General features: G+C 34.2%; 1 protein-coding gene and 1 long non-coding RNA gene across 3 annotated transcripts in view; one reads left to right on the plus strand and one right to left on the minus strand.

Annotated features, from left to right (window-relative positions):
* LOC145267025 (uncharacterized) overlaps positions 1–12999 on the plus strand; it is a 32334-nt gene extending 19335 nt beyond the window's left edge. For both annotated transcript variants that reach the window (XR_013864811.1, XR_013864810.1), the window contains exons 2-3: positions 4476–4579; positions 9658–12999. This is a non-coding gene — a long non-coding RNA (uncharacterized LOC145267025). The remainder of the gene's footprint in view (positions 1–4475; positions 4580–9657) is intronic.
* LOC145267027 (uncharacterized) overlaps positions 1–20312 on the minus strand; it is a 64394-nt gene that overhangs the window by 27295 nt on the left and 16787 nt on the right. The gene's annotated exons all lie outside the window — the stretch shown is intronic.

A 20312-nucleotide genomic window follows, 5' to 3' on the forward strand; every position in this document is an offset into this window, starting at 1 on the left:
GGATGTCTTCAAGTCCAATGTTAACAGATTACTAATGAACCTCCCCCTTAAGTAAACACTTCATCAAATCTCCACACTAACGTAATGTACTTGCAATAACCCTTATCCCTGAGTGGCTTCCGGGCCTTGATAAGTGATTACTGTGTAAAAAAAAAAGTACGAACAGATGAACGATTTGGGGGCAATTTTATCTTTATAATGCTCCCCAGGGGCGGAAACTAGAGTTATTCTGGAAAATACGTCCCGGAAAAAATTTACTTTCACCATGACTAATGTTTGCGCAAAATGCTTTTAAAAAATCAAAGTCGTGGTTATTGAGGAAAGTGCGAACAAACAGACGAACAACTGGGAGTAAATTACTAGGTTTGATCCCTCCTTTGTCGGGGGACCACGAATGTAAATAAATAGGTTCTCATGTACTTGTCTCCCTGTTTCTACTTCTACTTTTTCTCACCCATATGCCCCTATTCTGAATTCGTAGCAGTGGGTCAATAACAAATGACCTCTTTAACCATTTGTCATCTTAATGAATTGACATAGATACGAATGACAACTACGGGAACAAACTAGGAAGAGTTCAATTCCAATAAATTTTTTATTATAAAAAAAGGTAGACAACTCTTATTATTTTCCTCAATTAAAAATATGAGTTATATCCCATTATTGATTTTACAAAATTTTAAGTGATTATATAAAAACTAGTAGAATTCAAGGAAAATTCCACGGAATGAGAAATATATTTAATCAATAAATATGTCAAGAATGAGAGTTCAATATAGAAACACTGTTTTAATTTGAATAAAATAAAACATGCATCAAATGCGCTTGAAACCAAATCACAACGTAATATTAGGAAATAAACAAATATTTTACTTGTTTGAAATTTATCACAAATATATTTCAGAGGTATACTCCATCTTCAGTGTTTTTTGGTTTTTTTTTTGCTTTTTTTCTTTTTCTTCTTCCTTGCCATGTTGTAAATATGGAGCAAGAAGTCTGTATAGAGCCGCGTGTTGTATCTGGCGGTTGTATTTTGAAATGTTTGAACTGTGCGTAGGCAACGTGAGAATAATGTCAAGGATGAGAGTTCAATAGAAACGTTTTAATTTGAATAAAAAAAAATATGCATCAAGTGCGCTTGAAACCAAATACAACATAATATTAAGAAAATAAACATATTTTACTTATTTGAAATTTATCAGAAAACCTATACAGACATTTACAACATGGTAAAGAAAAAGAAAAAAAAGACAAAAAACACTGAAGATGGAGTATACCTCTGAAATATATTTGTGATAAATTTTAAACAAGTAAAATATTTGTTTATTTTCCTAATATTACGTTGTGATTTGGTTTCAAGCGCATTTGGTGCATATTTTATTTTATTCAAATAAATATGTATCGATATTTATAAAAAACGTTCTGATATAGAATCTATCTAAAAACACTGCTAAACACAAAGTACATTTGTGTGAAATTTCAAAAAACGACCGAGTCGTTTTGGAGTTCATAAGAAACGAACTTACACACACACAAAGTTCTTTTTAGATAATAGTAGGTATCATGTATAAAAGTCTTCGGAGAAGACAATAGGTGTGGACCTGAATGCCCTCCTAACCTAAGGGAGCCATGAGGGTCCAAACTTAAAAAAATTCAAATATATCCTTGATTAAATTTATAATACTAGCAGATGTACCCGGCATTGCTTGGTAACATTAAATTCCTATAAAAAAAAAAAAAAAACGGAAAGAAACTGAGACGTGTATTGTTTTTTTCTAAACAGCTCACTTTTTGTATATATATATATATATATATATATATATATAAAAAAAAAAAAAAAAAAAAAAAAAAAAAAAAAAAAAAGAGCTGAGATCAAAATCCAAACCTAAAGATATGGAGTAAAGTATAATAACCATTAGACCAGTTTGTCACAATCTTTAAAAAGTGTTTTCAAACTTACTTATTCTTAACATAAGGAAGTTGTCATGTGACTAATTCACGCATGCGCAGTCGTGAAACAGTTGACAAACAAAATCTGATAACCCTCAAGTACCAATTTTAACCCCTTAGCAGCTCTTTCCGTCGGATGAAAACGTATTAAAGCTTTGTCTGAATACCCTATATACCAAATTTCAACATTCTTAGCTTTATAGATTTTACTAGTAATTCAGCCCGGCTTTGCCCGAGCCCTATGTACTGTTTATAACTTGCCCTACGTGCGAATACCCTTTATGTAAAATTTCAAATGTTTAGACCAGAAATTGGCTGAGTAATTTGATAGAGACTGCAGAGATTATTTTATTTTTAACTTTGACCCCTGAACATTTGTTTTGGTCTCAAATCAAAATAAAAATTTTGACCCATGTCCAAGTTACCTACATCTAAAATTTCGAGTGTTTAGACTCAAAATTGGCAGAGAAATTTGGTAGAATCTGCAAAGGTCAATTCTTTCGACTTTGACCTTGTGGCAGTCAAATTTTCACTCCAAAACTGATTAAAATGCTTGCTTCATGTCGAATACCCGTTATGTATACATTTCAAATGTTTAGATCAAAAATTGGCTGAATAGTTTGCTAGAGACTGCAAAGGTCAAATCTTTTGAATTTTGACAACTCAAATTTTCGACCCAAACCAATTAAAAAGCTTACCCTATCTCTGAATACCCTTTATTTAAATGTTTAGACTAGAAATTAGCTGCATAATTTAGTAGAGACCGCAGAAGTCAATTTTTTTTTTTTTTTTTTTTTAACTTTGAACCCAATTTTGACCCCTTAACATTCATTGCTTTGGTCTAAAATTAAATTAAAAAGTTTGACCTATGTCCAAGTAACCTACATCTAAAATAGTTGAACTTTGACCCCTTAACAGCCAAATTTCTGGCCGAAAACTGATTAAATAGATTTTCCCAAATCTCAATAGCTCTTATGTCAAATCTCGCGTCTAGACTAAAAATTGACAGAGTAGTTTAGTAGAGAAATGTAAACACACTGACAATGTCATTTTTATAGATATATAGATAACGAATGCTCGAGTGAAGACTATGGAAGGTGTTCTGAATCTTTGTGCTGACGTGACACATTGAGACAGAACTCCCCGAAAGCATCAAGTATGTATATATTTTTATTTATTTATTTTTATTTTTTTTTTTACATGGGAGTCACCACTTATCAAGGCTCGAAGGCCACTCGAGGATAAGGATTAACGAGCGTATGGCAGTCGCTGAGACAACAGCGTATTAATAGTTAGCAGCGGAAATTAAGTATAATTTGATTATTTAGGCGGCTCAATAAGAACTTGTTTACATTGGATTTGAAGACTACCGTATTGTAGTTAGCTGGAAAGCAGGCCAGCAGAAGAGAGTTCCACAGGCAGGCAAGAAAAAAGAAGAAAAAAGATGAAAAAAAAAAAAAAAAAAAAAAAAAACGGAAAAAATGAAAAGGAAAAAAAAAATAAAAACAAAAAACGAAAAAAAAAAAGGGAAAAGAGAAAAAGAAAATAAACAAAAAAACTAAGAAAACACGGTTTATCATTAGAAAAGAGGAAAAAGAGAGAGAGAGAGAGAGAGAGAGAAAGAAAGAAAAACAGAAGAGAAAAAATAATTCAGAAATAAAAAAGAAAATAAAAACAATCACACTGAATACGTTCCATTTAAACGTACAAATATTTTTACACCCGGAACAGGTATAAAAACAAATTTTTAAAAAAATCAGCTTTAAACGATATTTAGCAAAATTAAATCGGGCGTGGCCAGAATGATCGCATACCAATGTAGCCATCCTGCTTATACCGGTTAGATTGCTTTGCGTCTATATATATATATATATATAGAGAGAGAGAGAGAGAGAGAGAGAGGGGGGGGGGAGCCCGCCCTCTCCACGTAAGATTTAAATAGTCAATTTTGCCAGTTTAATTTATCGCATGTATATCATTTAGTCACACGCAAACCTATCTAGGCCGCCTTCTGTTTTAGAGACAATGGCTACGTCACCTTTTCAATTTTATTTGTTTTTGCTGGAGATGGATGATCCTACCGGATGTCAGACATTTACTCACTATTTCCCAGACTCCAACGATCTTTTTTTCTATCCGTACCTTTAAAAGCGAAATTCTATCTTTATTGCACTTGGTTTAGCGGGTATATGTGTTTTGTTTTTCATGAGCTTAGTAGTTCCTGGAATGATGGAGATCTTCCAAGATTCCAGTTTCATTTTATGTTGTACATAAGACCTTGGTATTAGCCCCCCCTCCCCAGCTCTGTTTAACAACATTATTGGGGACACTAACTTCTACTAAGGTTGCTTCTTTCTCTTTGCCCCATAACACATCAGTTTTAATACTGTTAGAAAATTGACAATTACATCATGCCAGCCATTGTATTTGTTTTGGACCAATCAAATTGGCCGATTGTATTTGGTGCGGGGGAGGGGTTCCTCGGCAGGTTTTTCATGCATACTTTTTTTTTTTTTTTTTGGCAGTTTCATTCAAGCAGCCGTACAAAGATGGAACCAGTTCCACTCAAGCAGTCGTACAAGATGAATGGAACCGTGTTCTACAGATAGCAGCCATCAATGAAGAACTGGTACTACAAGCTCTGAATTAAGATCATTGCACGCCTCTTCCTGGTCGTCTCCTTGAGACTTTTTTTTTTTAAGCCTAAATGATTAGGCCCAATAATTATTGTCCGCCTTAGACTTTAGGTTTGAATTGCTGACCTGTTATCAATAACCTTTCCTTCCATGAACATTAATTATGAACTTCTGTAATATCGCCTCAATGTGAGAATTGAATCTTTTTCATCAGAAGGTATATCGACCCCCCTCCCCACTTCATTCATTGGTGGGGTGGGGTGAGGGTGAGTTTATCTGCAGATAAGCTTAGACAACTTTGTGTTTGTAGACCATGCCGTGGAACAATATTGTGGCCAAAAATGATTACTATGGTGTCACAAATTGGTTATAAGTGGAGGTCACAAATTGTCATATGTTGAAAACAGCTTTCATATCGTTTTCAGCAAATTTGTGTGCATCAATAAATAACAGTGTTGTACTAGAGATGTGTTAAAATGTAGACACCGTCACAACAAAACCAAGACAAGGAATAACTGTACTCCTTTGTTTTGTTGAAACTACGGGGGCAACCAGAGTTATTCCGGAAAATCCGTTCTGGTAAAAATTTACTTTCACCATGACTAACGTTTGTGCAAAATATCAAAAAAAAAATTTAAGGAATAGTTATTGAGAAAAGTGCAAACAAATGAACGATTTGGGGGTAATTTTACACCTATAATTGCCCCAAGGAAAGGCGGGGAGGGGGTGGGAGTAACCAGAATTATCCCAGAAAATTCAGAACGACAAAAATTAATTTTCATCATTACTATTTTTTGTGCACAATTAAAAAAAAAAAAAAAAATCCAAGGCTTGGTTATTGAGAAAAATGCAAACAGACATGAATTACTAGGTCCAATCCCTTTGTCGGCAGACCAATAAAATTTATAAAATGTTTAAAAATTTTTTTTAATATTTGGAAATTTGCATAAAAAAATAAACATTGGTAATAAGCATTGTTGAATATTCATTTTCTTTTTTGTGATAGGTGTGCCGTGGAAATTTAAATAGCTCAATAGTGTGCCGCCACATAGAAAAGGTCAGGAACCACTGCTGTAGACGGATGTTTGGTACAAATAAGCTTCAGTTTATTCCTAACTTGTCCCCGCATGAATACCCAATAGTTATTTTATCACCATTCGATTTGTGGCCTAGCGGAGCAAATGAAGACTTACCATCAAAAAGTTGACTTAGGGATATTCAGGTCCATTTTTTATTTATTGTGGACAGTTATCCTCATTTTTTTTGTTTTTTTTATTAGTTGTTTGACGACGTTTCGGCCAATTATTCTTCTGGCCTTCATCAGGCGGTAACCGCAACGAATAGGAACTCTGAATCTCCCGACTGCATTCACTGCCATCCATAGTTGTCGTCTCACCACGTTTTAGGCCAAGTAAGGCTCTGGACAGCTTTGGGTAGGATTGAAACCGCTATCTTCAGACAAGCATCACCTGGAACTGTACAGATTCAACGTTTCTATCAACTGCGTCACGGGAGACAACAACAACTACGGAAGGCAGTAATTGCAGTGAATGCAGTCAGGAGATTCAGAGTTCCTATCCGTTGCGGTTACCACCTGACGAAAGTCAAAGGAATAGTTGGCCGAAACGTTGTGAAACAAGTAAAAAAGATGGGGATAATCGTCTGCAATAAATAAAAATTGATAAATAATGCTCATATCAACGAATTCCAATTAAAAATAAATATATATTCAGGTCTGTTCCGAACAAGTACCACTTGTTAAAGTTGTTGCTAACACAGTTCTTATGACCCTTATTTTTTCCAATGTTTTCCCCTATAAATTCACTGGCTGTCATTTTGAATATTATAGTTTGCAAGTCAAACACACCTCACTTTCAAGTTTCACAATATTTTTTTTTTTGGGGGGGGGGAGGAGGGGAGCATTGAAAAGTCCTGTCTGCACAAGTTAATTTTATTTAGATGGGGGTGGGGAGAGAAATTTTCATTTATCGCTTTCATTTGAGAGGGGGAGGGGTCAAATCTTCCTTTTTGTGCTCTCATTTATCATTTAATTTGGGGGGGGGCACGGAGGGAGAGGTAGTGGCAGCCGGATGGAGGGGGTACATGGATTTTATCAGCAACAGATATGATCTTGACTGAATTTCACATTCATTGAACTTTAATCTTCCCAGATTTTTATCTGTGTTGTTATCTCAAAGAAGGTAGGTTCCCTCTATCGAGCTAGAATACTACTCACACCTGAGACCATCCTGTACCTCTACAATTGGCCTATGCATGGAGTACTGTTGCCACATCTGGGCTGGTGCATCTACCACTAGCCTCTCCCTCTTGGATAGGGTCCAAAGAGAAGTTTTCAATCTAATAGGTCCCATTTTGCCAACTAAGCTCCAGCCCCTGTCCCATCACCACAATGTTGCATCAGCGCCAGTTTTACAAATATTTTAATAGAATGTGCTCTGATGAATTCATTGCACTTATGCCCCCACCCAGCGTACCCGACAAACCTGCTTAGCAACAAAATCTCACCCCTACACTGTTGAGGTCTCTAGATGCTAGAAAGCTTTCTACTCTAATAGTTTCTTCCCTCGAACAGCTAGCCTCTGGAATTCCCTTCCTGCTACCTGCTTCTTTGTACCGATATGCAGAAGTTTAAATGTAACGTAAACCAACTTCTTGTTATTCTTTTCTAGGCAGGGTTCCAAGTAGTAGCCCCTTACGTCCAAAGAGCGATATGATTTGTTAGGAATGAACGCGAGTAAAAAAAAAATTGAATATTTTCTCAAAGTCGGGGGGGGGGGGAAGAAAAGAAAAAGGCAAATAATATCTTTTGAGGTTTATTAGTATCAGCGGTTTTCCATCATAAGTTGCTCAAACAATGTGCCTATTCAATCAGGTACTTGTTCTTTCAAAGAAAACATCTCTTGGGTGGTTTGACTCTGGCCAAAGATATTTTCAGCTCTGCACTCCCCCATCTTTACTTGACCAAGCCGTGCACGTTCTCGTTGGCATCCACCAATGTGAGGGATGATGACACAATAAGAGAAGACAAAGATCATGGAAACAAGGTCAGGGTCAGCGTTTTTTGTCGAGCAGGGTAGCGTGTCGTCTGATAGTAGGTCGAGGAAGATATGGTTACAGTATGTAAGAAGGTAATCATAGCACGATCGTCACAGCAGGGAAGTGACAGTGGCCAAATGGTTAACGATATGGACTGACAAATTTGAATTCAGTTTCGCAGAAACATTTTTAGTTTTAATTGAAAAATTGGAACGTAGTCATCAAATTTTTATCTGTTTGTCAACTATTCCGCAAACGCGCATGCCTGAATCGTTCGCGTGATAGATTCCTTATATTAAGAATAAGTAGGTTTGAAAACACTTTAAAAGGTCGTGCCAAGCTGGCCTAATGGTTATTGTACTTGACTCACTGTCTTTTTAGGTTTTGAACTCAGCTTGAGTATTTTTTTTTTATACAACTGAACTGTTTAGAAAAAAAAAAAAACAAAAAAAAAAAAAAAACAATACTCACATGTCTCAGTCTCTGTATGAATTAAAATATAATATGTATACATATTTTTTGACCGGGGAACGCCGAGTGGTCTGCTTCTATACTTATAAAGTTATTCTAGAAGTGTAAGCCATGTTTAGTTTCAGAAATGTTTCAGATGGTTCGTTGTTCTAAACAAGTCTTGAGAGGTAACTGGTTTGCAGTAGACCGAACAGTTTCCGATGGTTCGTTGTTACACACAAGTCCTGAGAGGTGACTTACTTGCAGTAGACAGTTCCACAGAGCAAAATATTCTTACCGTGTCAAGACGGAAAAAAACATGTGAAATTGCTCCAGAAAAGGTTTAATATTTATAAAGCAATTCTAGTTTCTGATTGGTTGGTAGCAGAATGTGAATTAATTCTATTCGTCAGTTCCTAGCAGCATCGTTTATAAATAGAATCGTTCGACTGTGTGGGAGCATACCCCATTACAAGTCCAAAATATTGCAACAGTTATAGTCGGTAGAATAATCTCTACTTTTCAATTTAATTTTTTCTTAAAATTTTTTTTGTTTTTACAAGAGAGTCACCACTTATCAAGGCCCAGAGACCACACGAGGATAAGGGGTAATGAAAGTAAAGTAGTAGTTGCATTTAGTAATCGTTAAAAGGTGCAGATCAGATAGAATTTGGATTATTTATTGGGGATGGCTCAACAAGAACTTGTTTACATTGGGCTTGAAGGATACCATATTGTAATCAGCCAGGAAGCAGGCCAATGACAGTGTTCCACATGCAGGCAATTCTAGGAAAGAAGTTTTGTTCATGGAATCTGCAGTGAGAATTAGGCACAGATAGAGTTGGTAAAATTGTCGATAGTTGTTATAACTAGCCGAGTGTTTTTTTTTTGTGAAAGTTTGGACAGGGAACCATAGATTGAAGCTCAGATGAGCACTTACCAAGAAAATAACAATAGAGCAAAGACAGGCTAGAAACGTCTCTTCTGTGGGGAAAGAGGTTGCAGGGAAGAGAACAATCCCATCCACGCTTCCTGTCCTGTACAGATTTAGTCATCCTCTGAGGTCAGTTGATATAAGCCTGTCTTTAAGACTCGCATTACACAGTCATTCTCATTTTTTTTCTTCATGCAACGCATGTCCTCAACCCTCACCAACCATACATCACATATGCTTAATAGATTCCTCACAATGGGAATGCTCTGCTATTTAGTAATGACAGGAGTTTCCTGACCGTACCTAGCCACTTCTAGCAGCTGCAATCTCAATAGCATCTGCTCCATCCTCGTAGCTAATTAGATAAAAAGAAAAAGAAATTGAAAACCTGTGCCGAGAAGGAGGATAGTATGGGGGGGGGAGGCGCGGAGGGACGGTACACAGTTGAGGAGTAGAGAAAAAACTTAGACCCTCTCCTCTTTCATACATTTCTCTCAATCATCCCTAAAAATTTTAATTGAAGAGATTATATATAACTCAATATACAGGGTGTCCGTAAAGTTACTATACAGTCTTATTGTTTTATTGTATTATATTTTATTAATAGTTAATATTTATTTTTTTTTACAGGTTTATTTAATCAAGCATGCCACGCAAGCTAACTTTGGAAGAGCGCAAATTTATTTTGAAGCGATATTGGAAAACAGAAAACGCACAGGATGTAATTCGTGATTGGAATCATTATTTTAATACAGATCCTCCAACACGTTTGGCTATTTATAAACTTCGAGACAAATTTGATGATACTGGCTCAGTTTGTCAGAGTGTGATGTCACATTGTCGAGAATGTATTGGAGCTGAATGCCTCCAATTTGAATATTAGTCATAGAAATTGTTTGCCTTGATTGTTACAGTCTTTTCGGATGTAACACGTATTTTCTGAGATTTTTATAAACACAAAGGTGTTATTTCTTTTGTTACAAATAAATATTTTAATACAATATCTTACTGTACTGTTAATATATTACAGGGTGTCTGTATAGTAACTTGTAAGACTGTATAGTAACTTTCCGGACACCCTGTATATGTGTGCAATGTTTGTATTCTCTAAAGAAAGATCAACCATCTAGGTGATTATATATTAATTAAAAATGGCGACTTTCTAAGTAAATAAAAAATGAGCTTCGAGGCGGAGCCAATATTAACCGTATTTATCGCTTGAAAAAAAAACAATAAATCTAAATTTATAAGCGATAAAAATAAACAGTAAAGTCATCTAGGGTTCGTGGCCTAACGTTCAAGGCACCGGACTGTGGTAAACATGGTCTGACGTTCGATCCCTAGAAACAGTTGAACTACGCTGACGAGAGGTAATTACCTAGAAACACGCGTGTATGTAGATTACAGTTTTAAAAATAAATAAAAATGTTATATACGTCGAAAACAAATTACAGGGCGACTTTCTAAGTAAATAAAAAATGGCGGAGCCAATATTAACCGTATTTATCGCTTGAAAAAACAACAAATCTCTCTCTCTCTCTCTCTATATATATATATATATATTTGGGGGATTAGAACAAGAGTCTAAAGAGCAGAGTATATTTTAATGTATTAGTAAATTCATTAATTAAAATAAAAGAAAACAGTGCTCGTTGTAATGTAGATATACAATAAGCTCGATAGGCATATATGTCCTAGAGCTATTTTAATATTAAGTAAGATGATTGATAAATTATAATTAGAATTAAAAATATGTTTCATAAGGAAGAACAAACAAAATCAATCATTCATAAACTACATTTACCAAATGAATGCATCGGCGATGATACGTACGACTTTTAGGAGACGAACCATTAAAAGATACATCTGCCTTAGTTAAAATAAATGCTACGTTTATTTTTTGGTGTCTTAAAAAAAAAAAAAAAAAAAAAAAAAAAAACACCCAATATTTTTGCTGATGAGGAGACTGTTTCAAAAACTATATAATAAAATTATTGTCCAAAACTCAATGTCTATCACAATAAAAATATTGTTTCCGAAACGATCGTACAATTTATTGATTTTGTTTGTTCTTCCTTCTGAAACAGATTTTTAATTTTAATTATTATATTAATTTTTATTTTTTATTTTAATTATCAATCATTTTACTCAAAATATGTGTGTGTGTTAAATACCTACAGACACAGGGCTCTACATTGTGAGTGAAACAGTAACATTTGCATGCGAGTGATTTTTCAAAGTAGCGTCTAGAAATAACGAAACACTTCTCTTTTGGCGATTGTATTTCTTTCACTGACGATCTTTCAAAGTTCACTACTGAATGAAAAATATCTTTTCAACTTTTTTTTTTTTATAAAATGAACAAAGTTAAATTATTTCAACAATAAAAGTTTAATAGAACAATATAATCTTGTTGTTTTTTTAAACGAAGGCTGTTTAAAAAAAAAAACATCTAAAGAAATAAAAATGTTTATACCTTCAAGTATCAACATAAAATTTGTTGTATATTTAGAATTACACTTATTTAAAAAAAAAAAAAAATCTTTATGATGTACATACTCGTCACAGAACAAAGATGTCATATTCTAAAAATCATGTAGGTTTGGCTAGTAACTTTTCTATTATGCTAGTAAACGAAAATATTTAATTGCCAAAGGTCAACTAAAGATAAATTTGTATGTAGAGCCCTGAAACCCTGAAACACTAGTGTATCATTCTTTCGGGAATCATCAGTGTAGGGTGTTTGATTACCACCAGTCGAGAGACAATGAAGCCATCTCTGATTCAATTAGCAAGGAACCAAACCACCGTCAACTGTGAGAAATATCGTTGAAATTTAAGTATTTATTTTTAAATGTCTTAACGTCTGTCAGAGTGATGTAATTATTATGATATATCTATAAAAGTGAATGTGTGTGTCTGTCTGTACATTTCCCTACACAATAACTGTCAATTTTAAGTCTACAGACTCGAAATTTGATATACAGGGTACTGAGATTTGGGAAAATCTTTGTGATCGGTTTTCGGCCAGAAATTTGGCTGTTAAGGGGGTTAAAGTTCAACGATTTGACCTTTGAGAACTCTACCAAACTCCTCCGACAATTTTGGATCCAAACACTTGAAATTTTAGATATAGGTTTCCTTGGACATGGATCTAACTTAATAACTTGATTTGAGCTCAAAACAAATGTTAAGGGATCATAATAGGGGTCAAAGTTAAAAAAATTGACCGCTTTTTTTTCTTTTTTTGCTCAACATACACCTCCAAACACCCAGGCAACGCCAGGCTGAAATGCTAGTGTATATATATATATATATATATATATATATATATATATATATATAACACTTCTTCTCTCTCCTTTTTTTCTCTTTCCTCTTTCTCTTCCCTGATCTTTCTTATTTATATTTATGTCTCGGAAGTAGAGTGAAAAGCACATCTTATTTTTCTTTTATTAATATTATTGGAATCTTTTCTTTTTTCCTTGTACACATTTTTGTGAATCATTCAATGGATTTTTGCCTTTGGATTATTATGGACCATCTTCTTCCAATTACGGGATTTCCTTGGATTTTACTTGTACAAATGGAAATTCTTTTAACTTTCTTGAAGTTTTACATTTGGATTTTACCGTCACTGGATTTTTTATCTTCCACCAGACTAACAATTCATGTGTAATCACCTTTTTCTTCACCATATTCCCTCTGCTTCACTTTTTTTGTTTTCAAGTAAGATCTTTGACTTACTTGTTGTTTCATCAAATACTTCTGCATGCAAAATCCGATCCCGCATTTTGCTAATTCCTACCCTTTGATGAGAAGGAAAGTATTTCTTCAAAACTCTGCGGATTAAGGACTATCCATTTATCTAGAGTTTCCTTTTCAGATTAAATATGTTTTTAACTCATTTCAAAGTGTTTTTTAACATTTTATTAACTGTTTGCTCATATATATATATATATTAGTTATCGAAACTTTGTAGGTCATAGCACATGAAATCGCAAAGAAAAAAAGTTTTGGGAAAATTTGATTAACTTAGGCCATTGCACTCTCAAAATGGTTGAAATTAGGTTTGGAAAAGGAAAAGAAATTGCACTGATTCCATTATCAAACAGTACTATAATTTACAGTGCAGTTTTTGAGACAGGCAATCTGGGAAAGGATCGGAAATGACATTCTTACAAATGGTTATTACTATCGGGTCTGCCAAACGATTGTGAAAAATGGACTGCATATTTCCGTGACGTCAGATTTATGTTAACTATACGAACTATGGAAAAGCAGAAGCAACTTAATGATTTTTAAAACCTTTGTTTTTCTTCTTCAAACTGCAATTAATAATTAATCTTTGTTATAATTTTGTTAGGTTTTAAGATTTACAGTTTAATGATTAATAATATTATAAACATTTGTATATTAAATATGAAATACGGTTTCACTGAATGTTCATTTGGTTATCTACGGGCTTCCATATTTTGTTTGGTAAAAAGAGAAACAAAATATGAGAGGGGGGCCTACAAAATGCTTAATATTTGTGCAATAATATTTTCAAATTGGTTTTAATCTGGCGATAAAATAGCTGACAAGAGTCATGTTTATATTAAAACTTAATATTTAAAAAAAATTTAAACAATTAATAGTCTATGTTGTAATGGAACATTTTGAAATGGAATTTTAATCGATTTAATCTTTTAAAAATTAATTTTTTTTTTCTTGGCAATTCAACTGATTATAGTATATATTAATTCGAAAAAAAAAAGCTATTTAAAAAAAAAAAAAAACATTAACTTTATCAATTTTTTAATTGCAACTTCAAGGGAAATTTTGTCCAATATGTGTTTAAATTTTTAAAAAAATATTTTTTTTTACTTATTTGAACTCTTATGTTTCATAATAAATAAAAATTTCGATAGATTTAAATATATTTTGTTCAAATTTCGAAAAAAAATAGGGGGGGGGAGAATGCACTAAACAAATATTTCCCCTCGTATATTTTATGAAAACTGCATTTTATATGTAATTTCATTTTGAAATGAATAAGTATCAAAAATTTCACAAAAATCTGACGATTAGTTGATTTTTGCTAGATTTATTAAATACGGGTATGTTTTCACTTCGGAATGTCTACTACATGGGAACGTTATTTTAAAGCGCCAATTATGTAAACACAATTTTCGTCTCGTAATTTCATTGTTTTCGTTCAATGAAAAAAATTTCTTTTAAATTATTACTGGTTTATTTTGCCCTTCTTTTAAATGGTACAAAAGTTATACTGATAATATTAATTTATAATAAAGTTACATCGTGTTACATATAGGGTGGGGTAATTCTGTGGTGAATTTTGGAAGTCCCTATTGTTCTATTAAACTTTTATTGTTTAAAAAAATTTAGCTTGTTCGTTTTATAAAAAAAAAAAAAAAAAAAAGGGGGGGATGCATCGGCCAAACAAGGTTGAGAATCCCTGATCTAAAGTTTAGAAGAAAAAAGTTTTATTCTTTGAGAGTCAAATAGAACTGCCCATTTAATGTTATCAAAAATTAATCTTTTTCCACTTTATATTATTAGTGGCCTGGCAAATTCTTTATATATTTATTTAATATTAAATATATAAAGAATACATCTATTGCAGTAATTGTCTGTATTTTTTTAGATGAGGTGTTTTCATTGATTGAGATTGTCGGACTGACTTCCTCATCTTGGTTGTTAGAGTCACAACGTTTCGGTCGTTTTGCCCTCCGGCCTTCATCAGGTGTTTTGTATCGAACTGGGGAACATATGGCTGAGTGGTCCTAGACGTTGTATCAAAGTTTACAGTTACCCAAAGGTGCTGAGTTCAATCCTGAATGAAGGCAATGAAAAGTAACATTTAAAACAGAGAGTCAGCAACTATGTCACAGAGCTTAGCTGGAGTCCGAACACGGTACCCCCGTAATAATAATAATAAAGGGTTGGGTTCAAGACTCCTAACAAACGGTTCCCCAGTTCGATACAAAACACCTGATGAAGGCCGGAGGGCAAAACGGCCGAAACGTTGTGACTCTAACAACCAAGATGAGGAAGTCAGTCCGACAATCTCAATCAATCAAATTTAATGTTATCAAAAATTAATCGTTTTCCACTTTATATTATTAGTGGCCTGGCAAAGCCACAGGGGGAGACAACCAAAGCAGCAAAACTGAAGCTACCTGCCAGGACACTATACACACACACACACACACACACACACACACACACACACACACACAAATGTAGGCAAATTTGGGCATATTTTATTCGTTTGAAAATAAAGGTTCTTTTTTACCAATTGTCATAAATTCTAAACCATAGAATAGTATTATAATCTTCAAAAAGCCTGCAAATGTTCATGTAGTTTCGTCCCATAGAACGAAAGATATGAGCATTTCAATATTCAATTTGGTTACGAGTATTCAATATTTATCCTCTGAAGGGTCGAGCTTCAAAATGATACTGATCTTGTGAAAATCCGTCGCCTCTGTCGAAAGTTTTAGGCAAACATACAAACATACATACATTTTACACAGACAGGTGAGATTTATATTATAGATTAGTCACCTGGCAAGGCCACAAGGGAGACAACCGAAGCAACAAAACTGAGGCTGGGCTGCAGGACACTATATATATACAAGTGTAAGCAAATTTGACCATATTTTATTCGTTTGAAAATATAGGTTCTTTTTTACCAATTGTTATAAAAGTTTAGCCATAGAATAGTATTATAATCTTCAAAAAAGCCTGTAAATTTTCTTGTAGTTTTGTTCCATAGAACAAAAGATATGAGCATTTAAATATAGCTATACAATCTTTTTTGGCAATTTTATAAGTTCCAAATCTCAGCGAGTATGAATCAGAATTTAACAAATGAAAAGGTAATGATCTAAATAAAGCGTGTTTGTGACATTTGCCCTTAAGGACGTACATTAAGGGGATCGCCCATCACTCAGAGCCTATTTTTTGCCACTTTTTTTATAGCCATAAAATGTTTCAATCATAGTCATTTGTTTTCCTAGTTTTGCATACAAATTACAAAATATCTGATATTTCTCCAAACCTCCGGCCTTGATGGAAACTTGCTATGCTTTCAAATGATCTGAAATAACAGCAAGGGGAGACTTGATTCCAAATATTTCTCATATGTTATATCTCCCCTCTTTGGTTTTCATACATAAAGTAAATTTCACTATATATAAGGATTATTTGATACTAGCGATATTCATAATCGCACCCTATTTCCAAAAGGAGGTGAGATATAACATATGAGAAATATGTGGAATCAAGTCTCCCCTTGCTTTTATTTCAGATCATTTGAAACCATAGCAGAAAATTTTAGTCTCCCCTCCATCAAGGCCGGAGGTTTTCGGGAAATTAGTATACATTTTAAAAACAACATATATACTAGTGGGAACTGTGGAAATTCCACAGCAATCTCTTTCATATGTAATATATTGATGTTGGCATTCTATGGACGTTCAGTGTAAATGGAGACACCCTGATATTATTGTACCTATTTACAATGCCTCCCCACGGGACAGAGTTAGACACCAGGTTCATTTTTTAATGTGGAGAAAAGGTACAAAAATAAAAAAATTGTCTCAGTCGTGAAGGATTTCTCCACCGAAAGAGAACAAGAAATGGAAGTGCAGCATCTGAAGAACAAATACTACACTTTGATCTTGGCCAAAAGGCCAAGTAACTGCAAAATATTTATCTAAGCCAGCAAGGACGCCCAGCATAGCCTGGTCGTAAAATATGCTTAAATTTATTTTAATTTATGCAGATTTTGTGTATATTATCATAGACTCAATTTTCTACTGATTCTTACATATAAAATTGTCATTTCAAAAAATAAAATAAAATTTTAAAAAATCCATATGAATTGGGTGCATCAGCTTGAATTGAAACAAACCAAAACTTAAAAAAAAAAAAAAAAAAAAAAAAAAAAAGTGTGTATATAACTTTAGGGTCCTTCAGCTATAATCGGAACCAAAACTTGAATTCTTGGTAAAATTATTACAAGAAATGGAAGGCCATAACAAATGACACATGCTATTGTATTAACCCTACCAGACCGAGTCACTGCTATACCGGCATTTTACCAAATCGCAGCATCTCATCTGACCACATCAGAGCTGTGTGCATGGAGAAACACCAGAGGTACGACAGACAGCATCCCTGGAATATCTTACAACCCCCCCCCCTTAAAGAAGGTGAAGACAAGGTTCTCTTGCACCCACTGCAGAAAGTATCTGTGCATCAAGGAGGGCTTCACCTGGCACAGTGACAAATTAGGTTCAGTAGTTCAGGTTTAGTAGGGTTGTAAAATGCGCTTAAATATATTTTAATTCATGCAAATTTTGTATATATTATTCTCACTTTTCTATCGATTCTTATATATTATAAAGTTGTGATTTCAAAAATAAAAAAAATATATCCACAAATCAGCTCGAATCAGAACAGAAACCGGAACTTATAAAGAAAAAAAAAGTGTTTATGATTAGTTACTTCAGCTATAATCAAAACCAAAACTTGAAGAATTCTTGATAAAATTATTTATTACAAGAAATGGAAGGTCATCTATATATACAAAAGCAAAAATGTATGTACATGTGTATGTGATTTTTGATTTACCCAAAACCACACACACCTCCAAACACCCGGGCAATGCCGGGTACCCCCGCTAGTCTATATATATAAAAGGCGAAATATGTGTGAACATTTTATGTATGTCCGGCAAAGGCTTTTTTTCGCCGGGCTTTTCCAGGCGGTTACTATGCCTTAGAACTGTTTATATACCCCCTATATCATAATATGTATGATTTGCGAACACGTGTCACGTCTATATTTTGATAGACTTTTATAAAAAAATCTCGCTATTTTGCTGTGTCGCGTGTTTGTTTGACTTTTTAGCATAAATAAAGTCAAACTAAATTGAAGCGGTTTCCGTTCTCGGCTTTCACGCCGGAACGTCCAGAAAGCAACCAGCTTTTGATCAATGTGGTCAAAACCGTCATATCAGACAATTGCTTTCATTTGGACACCCCCATTTTTATGGGGAGCTGGCTTTCAACCCGACATCTTGGGGGAAACAAAACAAACTTAACTGTGGGATTGATGGTTGACCTGATTCACTTTTTAGTTAAGTCATCATGCTTTTTCTTTTCGCTTTCACCTCAAGGATTCGAGCCTAACCCTAACCTCCCTTTTTTCAAACACCCGTGGCACCGTTCGTATTGCAGCACGTTAGTTTTTTTTTTTTGTTTTTTTTAGAAGTTTTAACATTGTTTTTTTTTTTTTATTTTTTTGTAAGGGTTATCACTTTGTTTTGTTTGTACCCCACCCCCAACACACACACACACCTCTAAACACCTGGCCAACGCTGGGTATCCCTGCTAGTAACAATTAAACGACAGTCACTGGGAAGAAAAAGATGCGACACAAAAATAACACTATCGTATTAATATATAGATTAATAACATCGTGCCTAGGAAATGAATCAACGCTTCTGTAATTTAAACAATTAGAAGAAACTTATTTCAGTAGCACTCTGAAGGTCTCCTCCTGAGTTTCATTTTTTTTGTTTTTATTTTTTCATTCTTCACATAAAAAAGGTTGGTTGGTTGTTTTTGTTTTACGGCATATCAACCCTTTTTGGGTTATTTAATGCCGAATCCAAAGATTTTGAAGAAAATTTTTTTTTAATAGATTATATTTGTTGTTTTCACGTCGATTTCTATTTAACCCATAGTTGGGACCCTAACAGGTACTACCACTCCGGGTCAGAGTGGACCTGGGAGCAATGGTAATTAAAGGGTGGCTCCACACTTCCCAAAGACCACAAGCTGAGGCCTCACCACTGGATATAGTTTAAGGTCATATCCAGGAGCCCAATTGAGGGACTTTTACCCTCCGCAGGGGGGCAGTCGGCGTATTCTAATGCCCCACCGACAGGGCCGACATAAAAAAGGAATTTGTCTTCTAGAGTAACTATTTTACTTTGCCTGCACACAGAACAGAGTTAGGCACCAGGATCATTTTTTAACGTGGAGAAAAGGAACAAAAATTAAAAACTACCTCAGTCGTGAAGGATCTCTCCTCCACTGACATAGAACAAGTAATTGAAGTGTAGCATTTGAGAAACAGATGTTACACTTAGAAGGCCAAGAAGTCTGCTCTTATGGGATTAAGAGTTGTCTTCCAGAATAGTTGAGAAACACTATTTTAAAACTGCTATTCAGTTTTATTGAGGGGGGGGGTCTGGGCAATGCCGGATTGCCCTACTAGTAACATAATAAAAAGTTGAAAATGTAAAAACTAAATTGCCCACTCCCACAACAAGATTATTCACTATGCCCACGCATTGATGGTATAATATTTTTATCATAACAAAAGAAATAGTCTCATAAAAATCCCATCATGTGACAATGGTATTTCTCTTTATTCCTTGTCCAACAATGGCATCCAACATAACTATTGTACCCAGGTCGTGCCTACCTCCACGCAAGCCATGTTTAGTTTCAGAACAGAGTCTGATGGTTAATTGTTCTATACAAATCCTGGAGCTGACTGGTTCTCAGTAGACAATTTTGGAGTTGGAAGCCACACAAACAAACCATATGCGAAGTTGTTAAAGAAAAAGGTTTAATTTTTATGGAGCAATTCTGGTTTCTGATTGGTTGGTAGCAGAACGTGAATTAATTTGATTCGTCAGTTCCTAGCAGCATGGTTTATAAATAGAATCTTCCCAACTGTGAGGAACTATACCCTCATTATAACTAAAAAATATTGCAACAAATTCATAAACAGAAAAGTGATTTTTTTTCAGTAAAATCTGATTCAACAAATGAAATGAATAAATATACATTTATTGAAACAATATTTTGATATTTCGTCAGGGGTGTGAGTTTGTTATAGAAACATTTTAATTTGAATAAAATGAAGTATGCATCAAGTGCGCTTGAAAGCCAAATTACAACGAAATATTACGAAAAAATAAAATATTTTACTTGCTTGAAATCTATAATTTAAATATATTTCGGAGTTAAACTCCATCCTCAGTATTTTTTGTTTCTCCTTTTTAACGAAACTAACACCCCTGACGTTAATCTCGCATAGCCAATGCACCGTTCCCGACATTTCTAAATACGACCGCTGAGAGACAACGCGCAGATCTTTACAACATGGCAAGAAAGAAGATTGATGCATATTTTGTTTTGATATTTTTTTTTATGTATTTGAATTCTTTGGACTACTGTTCTCATCTTGAATGT

Source organism: Euprymna scolopes, chromosome 42 (genome assembly GCF_053919585.1).
Source record: "Euprymna scolopes isolate OS-2025 chromosome 42, ASM5391958v1, whole genome shotgun sequence".
Classification (NCBI taxonomy): domain Eukaryota; kingdom Metazoa; phylum Mollusca; class Cephalopoda; order Sepiida; family Sepiolidae; genus Euprymna; species Euprymna scolopes.